Genomic DNA, 22134 nt, shown 5'->3' with positions numbered 1-22134 from the left:
CAAAACAAATGATTATATAAAACGAAAAATTTACAAAACAAAACATTTATAGCCATGGAGAGAGGTTGTAGATATAAATCAAATCACAACAGAATATAAACAATAGAGACATAACATTATTCATAAACCATCAGAGAAATATTCTTGTATTTGGTGAGTTCGCAACTGAAAATATCCACCTTGGATAATTTCTACCCAATACTCATACAGTTTTCCTTGCCAGATCTTCCTTTCCTTCCTTTCCTAAATAAACCCCTCCATACTGCATGCCCAAAGATAGGCACTATAGGAAATTATCTTCTTCAGGGCCTCCCAAGTTACTGTAAAAAACGCTGTTTCATGAATTTTCCAATTACGGTCGCGGGCTCAAATTTCGCCATGCGCAAGTGAATTTTAGCAAACTAATATATTTTTTTTAAAAATACAGTACAATATATTTGCGGCAGGTTTAAGAGTCGTACATACTCTCAGTATCGCCCCGGTGAAAGGCCACATTCGAAATTGCGTTGCGTTTGCAGGACATGTGTGCTCGTTGGCCTGCAACATACGGAGAAAACTTACTCATATGAAATACTTTTAATTTATTAAAAATCTGGTCAATTATTCGTTTTTCTGTTAAAAATGGGACTGCGGGCTATTGGATGAATTGAAAGAGTTCCTAACAAGGTATCAGTCAAAAGCGAATGTTTTATGAGGACGGCGGAACACATGTCATACAAATACTGGTATGGATATTGACATCTAGATTTTATCACATTCCGTCATGATATGTAGTAGGAAAATAACACGTGTTCTCGACATATTCTGAATGACTAATATTTTATCAGGAAGTTGGCATGCATCAACAGGATATTTTTTTTCCTTGTATCGCAAACAATAATGCATCTATTTTAAATCTTTTGACCTAGTGGCGCCATCTCTTGGGCCGGCAAGTAGCCAATTGAAAAATTATTTTTTTGATTTTTATTTGACTGAGAATTGAACCTTTCTCTCCAGGGACTGGAATCAACCACGCTAAAAAGTGAGCCGAATATCGATTGGGCGGGACGTAAATTTATTTCGTATATTAACTGCTGAAAAATCATCAGATTTAGGAGAAATGCCTGTATGTCTGCGTGTGTGTGCGTGATTGCCACCAAAAGTTGATAAGATGCATCGTCATCGACAACGAATCTATCTGCCGAGTTTCAGTTTGATCGGATGTCGGGAAGTAGGTTAATTTTCACTTCCAAGATTTTCTTTAATGCACTATCGAAAACAATTCAAATAGAAAGTTAATTATTCATTATTTGAACTTAATAAAAGTTAATTATTCATCCTTTGAATTTAATAAAAAAGTTAACTATTCATTATTTGAATTTAATAAAAAGTTAATTATTCATTATTTGAATTTAATAAAAAGTTAATTATTCAGCATTTGAATTTATTAAAAAGTTAATTATTCATTCTTTGACTTTAATAAAAAGTTATTTATTCATTTTTGGAATACAAATATAACGCAATGTAACTTTTCTCTTTGCAGACAGCACAATACAATGGCTTCCAACCATTAGTCATTCATTATTGCAAATTTTAACAATAATGCCAAATAAGGAGTTAAACCAACATTCCACTAAACCGAAATGGCCGAAATGAGGATGTGGGAATTAAAACCGAATTAGGAATGTCGCAACTCGGATTAAACATTGCAAGAAGAATGACAAATACGATAAAAATGTACATCTACCGATTGTAGTATTTCACAAAGATAATATTCTAAATAAAATTGCACCATTTAAAAAACAAAATAAAACTCAGACAAACACCAACTCTCCCAACCCCAAACTGTAAGAAAATAATGGTATAATTCAATTATAAATATTTAAGAGTAATTTTTTTATAACACATTACCAGAAAGTATCAGAAACATCTCAAAAAACATACTGAAAATATCTCTAAATAGTATAAAATAAAGTCGCCATCCGTGTCTATCTGTTTGTGCGCTTAGTTCTTCTAAACTAAACAACAGATTTTGATAGGGTTTTCACTATCATTTAGAGAATTTCTTTCGGGAGGTTTATGTATATAATACTTGTAAAATATATTTATAGAATGCAGAGAAAAGTAGATGTTTTGTAATCAAGTAGTACAGAAAAATTATTTCGGGCGCTTACATTGATTGCTAACGCTGGCTAAACTTTATGAGATACATCAAAATAATGTGCCACGGAATTGTATATCTTGAACAGGCCTACAAAAAAGTCTGAAATGGTATACGTCTATCTCCAAAAGAAAACCTCAGCAAATGGTGTGGAAAACAATACATTAAAAAGCGTGTTCTTTAAAATGATTTCTCAATAATTAAAATGGATTTTGTTTTGTTTTTACTACATTCGAATACCCAGTACTTATTTTGCGACAGCAAATTTTTCCTATATCTTCGTGATTTCGTAAAAATTATTGTGAGTGCTACATTCCACTTCTTCTGGGCTTTGGAATTCTGGTATTGCTTTAACATAAAAATAAGCGTTTTACCGTCCATCCTTATAGTATCTCTCGAATAAATCGTGACAGATTTACTTAGTAATAGAATAATTCCGTAATTTTTACATTTCATGGGAAGCGAACCAGATTTTATCAGCAAATAACTCCGTAAACGCGGTAATTTCCGCAAATAATTAAATCATATAAATTGACAAAGCTATCTCTGAACAAGTACCTGCGTACAATCTCATTTCTTAGATAACATATAATATTCACTATGTTTTGGTCAAGTCATATGGTCCAGTGGTTTCATAATCTTCATGGTACAACAGTAATTTTAATTGATTAAAATAAATTTATGCGTACAGTTTTTCGAGGTTATTTCAACTTTCAAACCATAAATAGAATTGCAATATTTTACATCGAAATTTTGAAAAACAAATAATGACTTTAATGTAAATGTTGAGATTTTTAATTAGTTTTACGAATTTGTTGTTAGCGTCTCATGTAAAGTTTTCGTTTTGTGGATAGGATGATTTTACCTTACCACAATGTATGTAGATTATTAAAAACACTAATATGATTTAGAAAATTGTTTAAATTGCCTGAAAATTGGGACTCTCCGTATTTTTTCATACATAATGAACCTGTCGTCAGTAACAAGTACCAGGGTCGCAGAAATGTCAAAGGGTAATTTGTGTTAATTCCCTAGGCTAATTTGTTAATTTTTTTTAACAAACAGTTATTATCTGTAGAGTCAATTTGCTTTTCGAAAGAGCTCATATGGTTAAGGACAAAAAAGTTTGGTGGCAGTAATTTTTATAATAAAATATACGTTTTTTATCGTTATCTAACTTACCATCGTTGAGCCATTTTTGTAAAATTATGTGTTCATTTCCAATATTAAAATTTGTAGGCGAAAATCATCACCTTTTAAAAGCTGTTATTTGTTTAAGGCGATGCACTACGTAGTAATGCAAAATGTGTAAATGGGTTTGAAAATTTGGTCGCCTAGAAATGTTTCAGATGATTTAATTAAATACTGCGAGTAGAATACATCTTGGCCTTTAAAACAATCGAGTATTTTTTAGATAAGTCTTTTTATAAGCCCAGAAAAAAATAATGTATAATGCCTATAAAGACTGCAAGAAGTTCAAAATCTCCTACTTACGAACCCTTTTTCGGTTATGATTTTATTGTATAATGTGGCAAATTAAGTTATTTATAAAATGATCGGAAAAAATTAAATATTTATGCCTGAACATCCACAAAATAAAATAAAAGGCACTTTTGGCCATGTTTTTTTCTTGCATAAATCAAAACAGGCGGATGGTGTTAAGCGGGAATTTAAGCCTTCTTTTTTTGTCAAAGATCCCATCTATATAATGTGGGTATATAAAAACACACACGAATTCGAATGGAAATTTGTGTCATAATTTCAAAGCAATCAAAGATTTTAGATTTTGAACAAACGAAAATTTACATTTTTATATAAATATGAAAAATTACTTTAAAAATTAAACACAATATTTTCAGATTTTGTGCAAAAAACATCGAGGAAACAAACAAATCATTTTGTATTCAAATGGCGCAGCGCTGCCACAAATTAATTAATTGTTTGCAGTAACAAAAACAGTGCATGTTAACTCAATAATTGATTGCATGTTTTTGTGCATTGCATGGATATTTTGGAAATCGTTTTCCACGGAAATGTTTATTGTTATCGGAGCGTAAATTTTCTAGGCTTTTATATACATACTAGCGAAAGCACCCAACGTTGCCCGTGTTTTAATCAAAGGATATGAAGATGTTTTTTTTTATAAATCTCATATAGACAGTGATCTTTATCTTGTTTCGAGAGACAAATGTGCGAAATTTCATCAATGACGTAGTAAAACTGTGGATTTGTATAAAAAACAAACTACAGACTTTTTCTTATTTATTTATTTATTCATTTTTGGGAAATCCACAGTTTACATTTAATCAGTTTGTACATAAGTGTTATTTAGTAAAATAAAACCAAATATGGATTTCCTCCTTGCGACTTTAACTGAGACAGCATCATTTAAATTTGTGAGAAAGAAATATGAATTAAAAAAAATTATACAAAACAAAAGATTATATAAAACCAAAATTTACAAAACAATACATTTATAGCCATGGAGAGAGGTTGTAGATATAAATCAAATCATAATAGAGATATTAACAATATAAACAATAGAGACATAAACATTATTCACAAACCATTAGAGAAATATTCTTTTATGGACCTCTTGTATTTGGTAAGTTCGAGGCCGTCAAAAAATAATTGCATATTATTCGTGGGCTCATCTATAGATTTGCATATTTGACAAGAAAATAATTATTGTACAGCATCCCTTTTACGAAAAGTTACCGACCGCCACTGACGGTTCAAGAAATAAATTCGATATTTGTAAATTTTAGATGTTTGAAAAAAACATTTATAGCTATGGAGAGAGGTTGTAGATATAAATCAAATCATAATAGAAATATAAACAATAGAGACATAACATTATTCACAAACCATCAAAGAAATATTATTTTATGGATCTCTTGTATTCGGTAAATTCGCAACTGAAAATATCCACCTTGGATAATTTGCCATTGTAATTATTGCATAGTCTGTTCAGGCGAGAATTCGTTTTGCACTGATCCACCCTGAACAGAACAGAAGAGCGTGTTGAACGCGCAGGTACATTGAATTCAATTTATATTTGTGTTTTTGGGTAATAATTATTGCTTATAATAATTAATTATCCTTTGTGCTTTGTATAAAACCTTGTCTTGTAAACATATGCTTACCTTTAATAAAAAAATATTATTATTTTTCTCCGTGTAACTAGTAGATAGTTGAGAGGTTCCTCGCGAGAGTATCTTTTAGCTACCTAAAAAAGTACTATTTACTTTCACTCTTTGCCAAAAGTCGAGAAAGCAAAAATCCGGTCTCCGGCACACAGAGTGCGGGATAAACGCGATTTTGAATATTTGAAAAAAGAACGGAACGAATAATGAAAAATGGCGTGAAAAACAAAAGAGCGCCACTAATTTGAACATCGACAACGGAGTGGCGAATTGCAAAACCATTGTGATGAGAAAATAGACCAACCATTTGGAAAATTACCTTCTTTCGTACTAAAATTCAATAGACCTAGTAGTCACAATAGGTTTTATTAAATTTGTACTATTTTTCAATCTCTCTTTTAATTTCTACTAACCATTTTATTTAATTTCTATTTTACTTGATCGTTCCACCACGCTAATTCCCAATTCGCACCACAAACCCAAACAAACCAACCGATATGAATCTCTTCAAACATTTTTTAATTAAGTGAATATATTTTCTTTCTTCGTTTTTAGAGCAGAAATTTGTCAATTTGCATCGAATAAATTAACAAGTACCTCCTTTGATTTCTTCAATTCGATGAAACTGTTGAGAATAGTGATGGTCGTCATCAATAATCGGTTTTATAATGATCGATTATTTTAATATAATAAATATCGAAATGTTAAGTTTCTTTAGTAGGTAAAAAAATCGTAAGGAATTGGTTGGTTATCAGTTGTATAAGGTTTGAAACGCGTTTATTAGTAAGTTCCGAAATCTTACATTATATTGTTTGAACTTTATACAAAATAAATATAATATATTGGTCATCTTGAAACAGGCAGTTGCCTAGTATGGTGATTTAGGTGACCGGATAAATCATCACATTTTAAAAAAGTTATATAAAGTCATGGATAGTGATGAAACAATAACTTTATTAACTGGGTTAAGTAGGTTAGGTTAGGTTAGGTTAAGTTAGGTAAAAATAAATTTTTATCGTTTCTAATGACTTTATATCACTTTTTAAAAGTTTGTTAAATTGTCACTGTGTTGAGTTATCATGGAACCGGTGATTTAATGTACCAATAAATGTTTTGTAGATTTCGATTAAATAAATAAATAAAAATTCAAGTCATTTTGAACTTAGATGGTTTGCATATGAAGAGTATGTTAGGAGAATAGATGAATAATGATAAAAGAAGTAGGTGACGCCCGAATAAGTCAGGGCCTCCTAAATTAATCAAATATTGAGTCACGCAATGTTAAGAGTAGAAATTGAAGAAGAGTGTGTTTGAGACGATTCATGACCAAGTTGTTTGCTTCGTTTAGTGGCTTAGCAGGGGTTTTTGGGTTAATGAGGTGTGGTTTGCTAGGTCTTGATGGCGGATGCATTTGCCCATCAACTGCGTGGGCACGTGCCGGGTCGAAAGAGGCCGTTTAAGGTAATTTAAATATTATATTTAGATGAGACATGAAGTGAAAAAATAGGTTCAAAATTTTTACCTCCAATTGACCTCCAACACTGTCACTTAGACTACCGAATTCGGTCTACAAGCATTGCTTCTAATAGAGGAACACGTTTCGATGAGATGTTAGTACGCAATAATGCCTCTAATTTCATAGATTTTTTTTTATGTGACACCTCACAAGAGTGTCCCTGCCTGTGGAGTGCACAGACAGGGGAACTATGTCACCACCCGGTTGGGCGGCGTTGTGAGGCGGAGCAAGGTAGGGGCTATAGGAAGGGATTTGTTAATGCGGGCCTTGAAGAGGCTCGGATTATAGGAGGCAGGAAAAACAGATGCCGGTAGCTTGTTCCACATACGAGCCGACTTACACAAAAACGAGTCGTAAAAACGGCCCGTTCTCATGAAGCCAACGTCAACCGTGAACGGGTGTTCAGCTCGTGTCCGTTGAGTTTCGCGCACGTGCACCGGTGCATCAGGAATCAATGCTGCTAGCTCCTTGGAGCAGGCTCCATTGAAATACCTGTAGAACAGACACAGCATGCCTACATTGCGTCTATGCATCAGAGAAGGAAATCGGTCTGTTAACAACGGATTGTCAATCAGACGGATCGCTCTCCTTTGCACAGACTCAAGAAGGTTTATCAAGTATTTTGGGGCACCAGCCCAAAGGTGGCTCCCAAATTCAATAGTTGGGCGGACTTGAGACTTGCACAGGGTCAGCAGCTGGTCACTGTTGAAGAATCTCCTAGCCCTGTACAAGACGCCCAACTTTTTGGAGGCCTGATTTACTCGGGCTTCTATGGATCCCCGATACTTGAGCCGGTCTGATATAGTAACTCCAAGCATTTCAATGGAGTCTTTATTGGGGAGAGTGCTCCCATCAAATTGCACCAGACAGTCATTGATCTCCCTCTTTGCTGAAATCAGACACGCTTGGGTTTTTGAGACGTTGAAACTGACCAAGTTGGCCTTACCCCAGGCACGAACCATCTCGAGGTGGTGGTCAATGTTTTGCTTCAAAACTTCCCGAGCTGTTCGGACATCATATCTAGATCTATTGTCGAGGGAGACCTTTGACCTTGAGATTCGCTTAAACGGTTTACGCATGTAGAGCGAATGAACATCGGGAACAACCAAGGAAAATATGCCATGATAAAATTTACCAAATACTTGAGTATATCAATATCAGAATAACAGAAGGGTTTGTATGAGACGATACATGAATGTGAATGAAGCAAGTAGTGTGTGCAGAGACCGAGTTTTTAGCAGTTCATTCTCTCTGCCTACCCCTGCGGAAAAAAAACAGCGTGATGGTTAGTTTTCGACTAAACTGCTTAACGATTCTGCATTAGCCATCGACATTTTCAATGTCACCTACAGACAATTCAGTAACTATCTTTTAACACATGTCACAAAATACTAAAACTGCCTCTGTAAACTTTTTAATTTGTAATCTTCTCCATGATATATTGATGTATATCTGTTTTATGGAGAACATGAAAAAATAAATTTTGTAAGTAAGCTAGTTAAAATAATCGGTTTTAAGTCAAATCAATGAAAAATAACACACGTAATAATATTTTCTCAGTTTTAATAAAAATAAATTTGATAAGAAAATATCGATTAACAAAATATGTCGATTATGCCCATCACTTCGTGAAGTCATAATTTCAAGTATTCCATAGATACGGATGACGACACAATATCAATCGCAAGTTTTTCACAGGCGGCCGTTTCAATTCGATATGATCAACACGGATAATCGATTATAAAAAATGGTTTGACAGATTTTTTCAATCTTTTCAGCGAGATCCATCGGGCGGTTAATTAGATGAGATTTCCGAGACGAAAGTGGATGGTATAATAAGTGACAGTCGACCACGAAACTTGTCATACTTAATATTACCATAATTAACTCATCACGAGCGAGGAGAAAAAATACTACCAGGAAAAATGCGGCATTTTTTGAGCAATTCGTTAAAATTAATACGATTTCATGGGTATCATTTTTGACAACCTCCATAGCGGAGTGGCTAGCTCCTTGGCTTTAGTCTCAGAGGAAGCAGGTTTAAAACTAGGCGAGAATTCTGAATTTCTACCGATATATTATAACATACATTTGATTACTTTGTTTTAAGCTCTGTAACAAATATGTTACTAGCTGTACCCCGCCACAGGTTGCTGTGGCTTCTTCCAGAACATTCAAAAGCATTCTCGAACTTTCCGGAACCTTCTAGACTCACTGACACACTCCGCAATTCAGTTTTTAACCTTATAAAACCTTATTTTTATAAGCAATAATTACTAGCCTGAAACACTCATCCACATTGAAAAATCTCCGGATAAAAGATACATGACGCCAACGGGACTAGAACCCGTGTCCTTTCGATTTCTGGTCGACAGCTCTGACCATTGAACTATGGCGGCTTATCTCTTATCCGCGAAATAATTCAATATATACTAGTGTTTCATTCAACAATTACTGCGTGTTACATTTTTTCACCTGAAACAACAAAAGTTATTTTATATGAGAAAGGCATTGTAAGTGCTAACTCTCTCACTAGATGGCGTCGAGACAAATTGTCTACATTTTTTGGTGAAAATACTAGAACTTGTCAAATATTAATTATTATTTTTTGGTAAACTAATGTTTAATACAAGATTTTTTATGAATAGCACAAAGGGTAACAATTATTTTTATAAGCAATAATTATTATTAATAAATTAAACAGGCTTGTCTTAAACATTAGTTTACCAAAAAATAACAACTTATAAAACCTTCTTGAACTTTCTCCCTCCAGAACCTTAGAGAGCATTCGAGAACCTTTATGAAATTTATGGAACCTTCCGGACCTACCGACACAGTCGGTGGGTCCATTCTGAAATAATCTGAAGCATTTGCGGCCTTCCCATAACAAAGCACTTCCACCAAACTCTCTTACTTTCGATGTGACACCAAGGCTATCTGACGAGTTTGAGCTCGATCGGATGGCGGGATTAGGTTAATTTCGGCTTGAAATTTAATACAAAAACCAGTAACAAAACATTATAGACTGAGGAAGGGGTGTTTCTGAGAATTTGAACAATTCTCAAATTTCAAAGTTATGTGAAAGATTTTTTTCAATTTCTGTTATTATTTCAGTTCTGTCAAGCAGCTAGCCTATAATTATATAATAACAGAACTTGAATGGGACTTTCAAAGAACAAAAAAATGAGCGTTGAAATTTGAAGAATTTTTCAAATTCTCCGAAACAACCCGTCCTTAATTAGACAAGCCTTAATTTCACAGCAGATAGTAGACAGACAAAATGACATGATATTTTATTGTTGGAATTTTAAGGTGCTCCCAAAATATCATTATAAAAATAATATCCATTTGTATAAATTATTACCCAAAAGGTACCCAGCAACGAACACATTATTGACTTTCTTAACTACGCGCTACGTTACAATAAATAACACGAAAAAACCTTTGTTTTCTTTTTAGATAATGAGATAGCTACATAATTATTCCTCGCTTTATAGGTGAAAGTTTGACGGTAGTGAAATAATAAGCTATTTATTGATATTTGGCTATGCCTACAATAGAAATTAAATAATTCGTTTTGAATTATTTGTTTTTATACCGAGCTAGCTGATGTTTACCCATCGTTGCTCGGGTTTGAAAATGACTTGAAGGTTTCGGGGTTAACGGAAAACTGGATACATTTTTAAAGTGGAAATAATATTGTTAAGTGGAAGTTACAAGCAAAAAATGTGTATATTATTGGTATACCTTATATTGTAGGTAATAGGCATTAAAATCGCTTGACAAACGGAGTCTAGAAACGTTCGATTTCAAGCAAAAAAATTGGTTTTTGTTTATTTAGTAAATAATTTTATAAGAAAGCAAAAAAGTTAATCAAGTGAAACTGTCACAAATAATATTAGCTACAATACTGTATTTTTTAAAAGTTGTTTCCTTTACGCGTTCATACATTTCTATTGAAAAAATTTTTTTTAGTATTTTACATTTATATTTTTTATTTGTATTCTACTCAAGCGAAACGATAGAAAAACCTTCAATTTAAATGAAACTTATTTTTAGGTTTTCATAATGTCTAATCTAAATCTAATGTACACCAATTCGTTATAAAGATTAATCAAAATAGTGATTTGGCATTAAGCTTCGCCTTAAAAAGTTCGTGTGGGATTTCTTCTTCCATCCACTTTCACGTCATACATTTTCCATCAAATACCCCTCGTTATACCATACTTAAGTATTTGATTCGTATGATCGTGCCATGTCTTCCTCGGGTGTCCCCCACTTTGTCCACCATTCACTAATGTATACCACATTGTATTTATATTTATGCAAATACCAAAACAGTGCTTTTTTACCAGATCTGAACAGGCAAGTCTCCTTTACCACACCTTCAGCTTCAAAATGTATTACATATTATAGGACGTTATAGTACCACGGGCTCTGGACAGTTGAAAGTAGTGCGGTATTTACATTAAATCTGGTTAATAATAATGATAATAACATGGCATTTATATAGCGCAGTTTAGTGTCATTTCACTTCAAGTGCGTTTTACTACTCGTATAACAAACATAAAAAATGGTAATTCAGTATTAATGGTTCTTAAAATTATTCCTAAGTGTGCCTTACCCAATACAGATCTAATATTATAACACTAAATATACTATATAAAGAAGGAGTTAGCGCAACACGGCATAACACCCCAAAAACAAACAACAAAAACAACAACAAAAAAAAGTGGGTGTGTCAAGCCTACGCAAGACAGAAGTGAAACTTCTAGTATTCCTCTCTCTCTATTTTCATTTCATCATCTCTATTTTCTCTCTTAGGTTAGTTTGAAAATTAGAGGTTAAATAATTCAACGACGAAGCATGGATTTGCTTTTTCTAATATTTTCTTATAGATGAATGACGTTCGATTAATGTATAGTTCCAAAAATTTTCAATTTATTCACAAGTATACAATATTACATAAATAACAATATTACAATTAAAAATTACAAAGAAATTACAATGACAATTTACCAATCATGTGCCATTTTCATTGTCAATTTCATGAATATCATTTCCTAATGTCGTGATAATTGGGTTATGGTAACTAAAGTGCGAGATATATACATGAGCACTTAAATCCTTAATGAATCGTGCAAAAACTGCATCGATTGTTGTCCCGTGTCGGGAGAGAACGTTCGTGAGCGGCTCCCCCACCTCAACAAGCGCATATGGTGAGAGAGGGACAGGGAACGGTGAGCGGTGGTGGGGGTACCCGCATTTTCGTGTCGATCCTGACTCGGTTTTACTCCGTCCCCGAATTACGCGCCTAAAGAAGTTTCACTTCAAAAACTAAATATACTGTTTATAAAAAAGTGATGACAAAACTTAGAATAACAATAACAGCAGGACAGGATAAAACAAGAATATTAAAACTAAAATATAAAACAGGAGGCAGTTTGTGCTCAGAAATGAGAATCTTCTAAGTAGACATTTTAAAAAGGTACAATAAGGAGACAACCGAAACCAAACAATTACCGGAAGTTTTAGAATATGGCTTATAATAAAATATTGAAAAGAAGTTAAAATTTATGAATGGTAAGATTTTTATAAATAATTTTGTTTTTAAAGCCCGTTTAAATTCAGCCAAATGATGGAGATTAGTAAGAGCTGAGGGAAGTCTATTCCAGATGAGCGGGCCTGTTACAATGATTCGTTTTCCTGTTAAAAATGGGACTGCAGGCCTATAATGAATTAATTGAAAGAGTTATTAAAGGTAAAAAGTAAATATTTTGTGAGGACGGCGGAACACGTGTTCATACAAATACTGACATACTTATACTGTAGCATTCCGTCATGATATCTATAAGGAAAATAACACGTGTTCTCGATATAATCTGAATGACTAATATTTTATCAGGAAGTTCGTATGCTCGCACTTTTTTAACAGGATCATTTTTATCGTTTTGTGAGTTTAAGATACATTCGAACATAGCCTTCGCTCAGTGTATTTGGCGAAAGCGGACATTAGTTAGCACCTGAATGAAGATTCTGACAATATCACATTGTCAAAAGGATTCAAGGCATTATATAACTCACCAAAATGGGCACAAAACCACGCTTCAATACAAAGAAGGTATATTATTATATTCCTACTAATTAAAATTTTAACAATGGCGCCAAGTTTCGTTTTGTCCGAAACGGGCGGCCATCAATAAAGACGGAAAACGCGTTAAAAACGTGTTTCCAAAAGGTTTATTCATTAATTACCTCGGCGTTTATATGTTGCCGGCTTTAATTATGTTAACGAGGTATAAACAGTCAAATTTGAATATTTATAGGTTATATTGCCGCAATAATATTGTTTATAAAATTGTGGTGTCAATAGGAAAGTGATAAGGTTGTTTTCTTACAGAGGAAAAAATGTGTTATAAATTATTTATCTTAATAACTGTACAGTTTTGGATTTTTGTAAACGGAAGTGGCGCCATCTGTGATTTTCAAAAATAATCGTTAAAGTTTTCATGCGTATACATATTTTAAAGTTGGAACTTAGCAAAATTTTGGTGACCCTCGGATCGTGTCTTAAGGACCACGGGTGAGTCAGTTACCAATTGAACCAAAATGTTAAATAGTTGTTTCAACTTGAAAGGTTACCATATTGATTACAAGTCCACAAAATTGATTCGCATGCGATGTGCGACTACACTGGGTGATGTCGTCAAAAGAGCAAAAAACTTTGACTACTAAAGTTACACTTGATTTCTATGATGTCTGTACGAATGTGAATGAGTGCAAGCGAGACGGAATGCTTGCAAAATCTTATAAAGGGCAATGCACGTTAGTTGTGTGCCTCTTTTGTTACAAGCAGCTCCCCCAATAAATATAAGTACAAGACTTATTTTGCCTTTTTGAGTGCTTTATGGATTAATTAAATATTATATTAACTATGCAATAATAGAATATGGAATAATTGCTTGGGGAGGAGCAACAAACTCGGCTATCAATTACATAGAAACCGCACAGAAAACGATCTTAAAGGTAATACTAAAAAACATAGACTGACTGATACAGATCAAATATTCAACAGCTGTGACGTACTAGATATACGCCAATTATACGTTAAAACACTACTAAACTACATTTTTGACAAAAATTTCAACATACACAAAATAACACTAACACACCAGTTAGACAAGCGTACAAAGAAAACATAAAAACTCCGACAATAAATTCAAGCTTTGGACAAAGACACTACCAATACCATGCTATAAAAGCTTTCAACAGTGTAATACTTGAAATTAAAATTGAGGAAAATAAAAATAAAATCACACACAAAATTACAAAATGGATTAAAGAACAAAAAAGACAATATTACAAAAATTTCATAGCATAAAATAAAAATAAAACCTACACGTAACACACTAAACCAATATAAACACACATCACTCACAAACACACAAGATTATTTTCAATGCATTATTTTTTAATTTTAAATATATTATTACGTATTATGTATTTTTAATTTTAAATGTATTATTATCTCTTTAAATGTATTATGTAGATTATATTTTCATATTATAAAATGAAGGCCTCAGCACGGGCAAGCCACCCAGTGAGGCCTACATTACTGGAAAACTTAAAATGTAAAAAATATTGCACCAAATAAATAAATAAATAAATTATTCATTTGCTTGTTGGGAACGGCTAAGTGTCATATTATTATGACTCTTAGCTAGATAAGACTAAATTTATATAACTTAGTAAGATAAAAGAGGTTTTTCTTTAGAATCATATTTATTCATGGACGTTGAAGTAACTGGCAGAGGGGAAAGATGAAATTAGAATGAATGCTGTAGAAATGAAATCTCTGAATGTGAAAAAAATCTAATAAAATAATTTTCGATAAGGCTTGACAGAAGAAATGATATTTTGTTTCGAGAGGCACATCAAAAAAATATGTGACCTAAATTTCTCACTTTTAGACCACAGAAATTACATTCTGAAATAGCTAGCTAAATAGAGTGAACTTCTAAAGCAATCAATACTGAATTTTCCATATAATTCCAAAAGGTTTTAGTGGTTTAATTAAATACTATCAAATAGTTCAGAAGAAGAACAAGTCAAAAGCTTGTATGTTGAGCTGTAATGGCTACAGTTTTGAAGCGTAAAAACTTAGTTCAATAGGCAAACATCTGATTTTACTACATAATTAAGACAAATTTGACTTATCTCTAAATATTACAAAACAAAGTCGCTATCTATGTCTGTCTGTTTGTGCGTTTAGTTCTTCTCAACAACTATGCAACTGATTTTGATAGAGGTTTCACTAACAATTAGAGAATTTCTTCCGGAAGGTTTATATATATTTAATACATCCCCATTATATTTAGTCGTGAAAAATATTTTTTCGGGCGCTTACATTACTGACGCTAGCTAAACGTTATTAGATACATCAAAATAATGTACTACGGAATTGTATACCTTAAAAAGGTCTTCAGAAAAGACGCAGATGGTATATGTCTATCTCGTAAGAATAACTTGTTCTTATTAGTGAAAGAAGTGGTTAGATATTGGTTTTAACGGTAGTCGGGGATGTCCGAGGAATACTTAAGGCGATGCACTACGTCGTGCAATCTTTTAAATTGAGCCGCTATCTATAACAACCATATAACAACCCTTACGTAGATGGCGATAAGTTTTAAATTCTCGCTTAACACCATCTAGCTGTTTTGATTTAGGCAAGAAAAAAACATGGCCAAAAAGTACCTTTTATTTTATTTTGTGGATGTTCAGGCATAAATATTTAAAAAATTTCCGATAATTTTATAAATAACTTAATTTTCCACATTATACAATAAAATTATAACCGAAAATGGGTTCGTAAGTAGGAGATTTTGAACTTTAAAGCAGTTTTCATGGGCCTATACATTATTTTTTTCTGGGCTTGTAAAAAGACTTATATAAAAAATACTCGATTATTTTAAAGGCCAAGATGTATTCTAGTCGCAGTATTTAATTAAAGCATCTGAAAAATTTCTAGGCGACCAAATTTTCAAACCAAAAACACATGATTTTGCATTACTACGTATGGCATTGCCTTAACGCAATATCTCAGCTCCGGAATAAGATACTGAGTAGACTTAAAGTCGATGTAAGGTAGTTTTTTTAACAGTAAGGAGTAAGAAGTCGGGGATGCCTGAGAAAAACATTAGCAATGGCGAAGAATTGCGGGGTTCACTAGTTTTAAAATGAAATATCAAGAAGGAAAGTTTCAATAGCATTTGGCATTATTGAATTGAAACAATTGAATTTGGGAGCCACCTCTGGGCTGGAGCCCCACAATAATTTAAAAACCTACCTGATTCTGTGCAAAGTAGGGCGGTCCGTCTAATAGACGATCCAGTGTTAAGAGGAAGCTACAAGCCAAAAATGTGTATTTTCTTGGTATACCTTATATTGTAGGTAATAGGCATTAAAATCGCTTGACATACGCAGTCTAGAAACGTTCGATTTCAAGCACAAAAATGGTTTCATTTTATAAGAAAGCAAAAAATTAAATCAAGTGAAACTGTTACAGATAATCTTACCTATAATACTGTATTTTTGAAAAGTTGTTTCCTTTACGGGTTCATACATTTCTACTGAAAAAATATTTATTTCAGTAGTTTACATTTAGATTTTTTATTGAGTAATTCATTATTTTATTTGTATTCTACTCAAGCGAAACGATAGGAAAATCTTTAATTTATCTAAAGCATATTTTTTGGTATTCATTATGTATACCAATTCGTTTTAAAGTTTAATCAAAATAGTGATTTAGCATTAAGCTTCGCCTCGATTGGCATATCTAATGCACAGACGCATTGTGGACATGCTGTGTCTGTACAAAAGGTATTTTAATGGAGCCTGCTTTAAGTAGCTAGCGGATCAATCCCCTATGCAACGGCGCACTTGCGTAAAATTCAACGCACACAAGCAAAACACCCGTTAACAGTTGATGTTGTCTTCATGAGAACGGGCCGCTTCTGCGACTCGTTTTTATGAAGACGGCTTGTATGTGGAACGAGCTACAAGCATCTGTTTGCCTCTTCAAGACCAGCATTAATAAATCCCTTTTTACAGGCCTTACCCGTCTCACAACGCTGCCTAACGGTGGCGACATAGATCCCTGCCTTTTCACTGTACAGACAGCGGCGCCCTTGTGGGATATCACTTTAAAAAAATAACTTAAAAACAATTTTTTTTACTTGTTTCCCTGGAATAATTTTAAGAACATGACCAGTAATGCCAAATTACCGTTTTTAAGTTGTTATAGTAAAGCAAACTTGAAGTGAAATTAGACTAAACTGCTAAGTAAATGATAAATAAATGCTAAGTTTATAAAAAATATTTTTTGACTTTATATCCGGGTTAAATCTTCCCCACAGGAAAAACTAAACCCTTTCACACACTTTTCCACAAATGATCATCTAGTCAATCCACATTATGCAAGTGCATTATATAAGCAAAATAAATACAAAACAATACAAGAACAACACGTCAACTCAACAGAGATCAAATGGGAAAATAATTAACCGACTCCAGATAATTTCATATCAGAGGGTTCGGCTCGGTAGAACTCCTAACTTGACTTATAAATCCTACTGATCCCTCAATATAAATATTTTAAAAAAAATTCGTAATCCTATATGTATTTAAAATGATTGATATAAATTCTTTGACAGATCTAATACGCCTAACTTTTGAATGAGAGAGCTAGTAAAGCTTAATGCCAGTAGCCGAAATAACAAATGGTAATATTTTTATAGTCTGAGAATGCCAAATTCTTGTAATCTCATTTCCAAAATATGTAATTTATTATAAAACTAGGGTATCGATTATTTGCACTTGACATAACCTGACTCAAGTATTAAATTCCCTTGATCGTGCCATGTCGTCCTCAAGATTCATACTTTTGAGTTTTGTCATAATATAAAAATGAACTTGACAATTCTTGCAAAGTCCACTCAAAAGTAATTAAAACAATAAAAACACGACCCCTAAAGTACTTAAATTACAAGGGCGTATTTTTGAAGCACCATTTACAACAACGAGCTTTGTTCGAAAAAATCTCATATAATAAATTATTCTAAATGTGACGTTTTAACAATAAGCATTATATCTAGGGTGACAAATGTATCAAATAATGTTGTATTTTTCCCCATTTTTCCGAACACAAAGCAATCATTGTTATTCATTTGTCACTGTCTCATTGGATGATTGATCGCTTCAAATATAATCATTACTTTTATAAAATTCACGGATTTTAAATCATTTTATTTATGATGAGAACACTGATGACGCTGTAATTATATTTTCGAAAGAAACACGCAGAACCTTTGACACATCTTTATTTACAATAAACGGCACAAGTTTTATTTACATACATGCAAGTTATTGACAGTCATAGTACAACATGGAAATAAAGGAAAAATTATAAGATTACTAGCTGACGTGTACCCAGTGTTGTTGGGGGTTATCCTTAAAAGATAGACATATAACATAACAGGCTTTTCTGTAGGCTTTTTTAAGATATACAATTCCGTAGAACATTATTTTGATGTATCTCATAAGGTTTAGCCAGCGTTAACAATGTAGTGCCCGAAAATATATTTTTACGACTTGATTATAAAACATCGACTTTTTTCTACATGCTATAAATATAATATGCATGTATTATATATATAAACCTTCGGGAAGAAATTTCGCTAAATGATTGTGAAAACTTTATCAAAATCCGTTTCGTAGTTTAGAAGAAATAAGCGCCCAAACAGACAGACGCTGATAGCGACATTATTTTATAAATTTAGAGATTAGAGCTAGAATACAACGTTATTAAAAAAAAAAGAAGCAATAAAAACAAATAACATGTTTAGCAGTGATCTCATTAATATAAAGCAAAAATGTATAATCAGTACACAATTATATTCCGATAGAGGCATATTAAAAACATCAGCTAACATAGCATAGTAGTTAGCAGTAGTGTTTAATATATTTATAACAGAACTAGCTGACGTATCCCCGGCGTTACTCGGGGTTATGAATGATTTTGTGTAAAGTTTTGAGGTTATGAATTCTAAGATAATCATCGATTTTTCTCTACTTTTTTATAAATATAATATGCATGTATTATATATATAAACCTGAGAACAAGAGCACAATCAGACAAACGCGGAAACTGACTTTATTTTATACTATTTAGAGATTATAGCCAGAAGCCGTAGTGTGATTATCACAATAATACATACGGAACCTTGAACAAACATATCTATTTCGGTATATTTTAGCCAATATATGGTATATTTTTTTATAATAGTTAATGTTTTGACGCAAGATGATCTCTTCAAAGATTATCTGTAGTATGTTGTTAATTTAAGGGGAAATTTTTTTATGTCTTTGTGCTAATCTAGCTTTGCAATGGGGTACAGCATATAGGTACACGAAATCTTATAAATAAATTATCAACATTGAATGCTAACTCCTGGATTTCATTTGTGGTAAAGAAGAATAGAAAATACATTTAAACCATCCGGTATGATAATTATCATTGTGAATGACATAGTTCTGAAATAATTAGAATACTTCGTATTTGCAATAACATTTTATGGTCTTAAAACAATCCGTGACGGATCAAAAATGTGCTTAATTTGTAAGAGAAGTAATGAGGCATACTACAAGAGCTTCATTGGTTCCAGAACATGAAAATAATTATTATGAAACTAGTTCATTTCTGAAGTGTATTCATTTTAGGTAAATGATTCGGGTCATTAAATAGTTGTTTTAACGGTAGATTACTTTGACACAATTCTGCACATCTATTTATGCCAAATACAGAGTGAAACCAAAATCACTCAAGTGCACTAAAAAACACAGTGTAATATATTTATAATTATTTCAGAAACAACACTACATAATATACAGGGTTTTCCAATAAGAGGTGTTATTTTGATATTCAATCGTAAAAGATCAATGGTTTCGTTGCTTGTGTGGCACGTAGCGCCGTCTTGTTGAAAGTAAATGTTGTCCAAATCAATATCATCCAATTCCGGCCATAAAAAATCTCGAAAGCGCAATCCATTCACCGTAACTGTTGCTCCAGCCTCATTTTCGAAAAAAGTAAGGTCCAATGAATTCCGCCGGACCATAAACTGCACCACACAGTCAAACGTTGAAGATAGAGAGGCTTTTCAACAATAACTCTTGAGTTTTCCGAGCCCAGATGCGACAATATTGCTTGTTGACGAAGCCACCGAGGTGAAAATGGGTCTAATCACTCAAGATGATTTGCATTTGATTCACTCAAGTGAATTTTAATAATTTCAATGCATTGTTGAAGCGTGTATCGTTCCAATTTTATTAATGGCGTAGTTTCTACTTGTCAAATGTCAAGAATTACAGCTTTAAAAGTAACATCTACCGAAATAGCGGGCTATTCAAAATAACACCTCTTATTGAAAAACCCCGTATTTATAATTATTTTTATGTAAATACACTTTTTGCAAGTAATGCTTTAAAAAATGAAAAATTATTTGTTTGTGTAATATGAATAAGAATAAATAGACTTGTCCGTAGATAAACTCAATTCTTTCAAGAGAGGCATACAAATTAAATATTTGATTTCATATCACTGTTTAAAGGAAGGTTATACGCCTTTAGATTGGAGAAGGGCTGTGATCATGCCATTATACAAAGGTAAAGGGTCACGTATGGAATGTGGGAATCATAGGGCTATTAGTCTGCTAAGTTCAGTTGGCAAGCTGTATAGTAGAATTTTGATTGAAAGAGTAAGAAAGGAAACAAAAGATAAAATATGGGATGTGCAAGGTGCTTTTATGAGTGGAAGGGGGTGCATGGACCAGATCTTCTCATTGCGTATGCTCACTGAAAAGTTTCTGGCAAAAAACCATAAACTTTTCTGTGCCTTTTTAGATCTACAAAAAGCATACGACCGAGTCGACAGGAAAAAGCTATGGAAGGTGTTGTCCAAGTATGGAGTGAATACAAATCTGACTCAGGCAATTGCGTCTCTGTATGAGGGAAGCGTTGCATGTGTTAAGGTGAACGGTGATTTTACGGGGTGGTTTGATATCACAAAAGGTGTTAAACAAGGCTGCGTAATGTCACCGTGGTTATTCAATCTATACATGGATAACCTAAGACATGCAACGTATGCAAGAATTGAAAGAGGTGGGATTGGGCGCGAATTTGAATGATTTGAAAGTATGTTGCCTGTGGTATGCTGATGATGCGGTGCTGATTGCTAATAGTATAGAAGATCTACAGTCCCTCGTGTCTAGGATGAACGAAGTATGCATGAAGAATGAGTTAATGATGAATGTAAGTAAGTTTAAGGTAATGGTGTTTGAAAGAGAGAGTACGAAAACAGTGTGCAATATAATTGTGAATGAGGAATACTTGGAGCAGGTGGATGAGTTTGTGTATTTAGAAAGTATGTTTACGAGAGATGGGAAGGCTGACAGAGATATTGAAAGAAGGGTAAATGCAGGTAATTCCGTTAATGGAGGACTGAACGCCGTTGGCGTTAACAAAAAATTGTCCAAAGAAGCGAAGTTAGCAGTCCACAACGGAGTGCTGGTACCTACCTTGATGTAAGGAAGTGAGGCATGGAACTGGCAAAGAAAGGATGAAAGTAGATTGAATGCTGTTGAAATGAGATCCCTGAGGCGTATGTGTGGTAAAACCATGTTTGATCGTGTGAGGAATGTGGAGATCCGCAAAGAGTGCAAGGCTGATGTAAGCGTAATGAGTAAGATTAAGAAAGGGACGCTTAGATGGTTTGGGCATGTAGAGCGAATGAGCGAAGATAGGAGTGTAAGGAGGATATATGATGCAAATGCGAATGGTAGTAGAAGTCGGGGACGCCCGAGGAAGACATGGCACGATCAAGTGAATCAGATACTCGAGTCGGGCCATTTCAAGAGTCAGAATAATAGAAGAGTATGTATGAGACGATGTATGAATGTGAATGAGGCAAGGAGTGTGTGCCAAGACCGAGTTGTTTGGCGGTCCGTCCTCTCTGCCTACCCCTGCGGGGAAACGGCGTGATGGTTAGTTAGTTAGATACAATGTTGTATTTGTATGTCTTTCTTGAAAGAATTGAGTTTTTATACGGACTAAACAAATAATTCTTATTTATATTTTAAAGCATAACTTGCATTAAAGTGTATTAATGTCTTATTAGTGTATCCATTTTTCAATATTCATTCAGATAACATTGAAAAGATTCAACGGAAGTTTCTAAGATTTATAAATTATAAATTGCATATTCCTATACAAAAGATAAA

Source organism: Hesperophylax consimilis, chromosome 30 (genome assembly GCF_061612785.1).
Source record: "Hesperophylax consimilis isolate HC1 chromosome 30, BYU_Hcon_1.0, whole genome shotgun sequence".
NCBI classification, from domain to species: Eukaryota; Metazoa; Arthropoda; class Insecta; order Trichoptera; family Limnephilidae; genus Hesperophylax; species Hesperophylax consimilis.
This window is presented reverse-complemented; position numbering follows the sequence as displayed.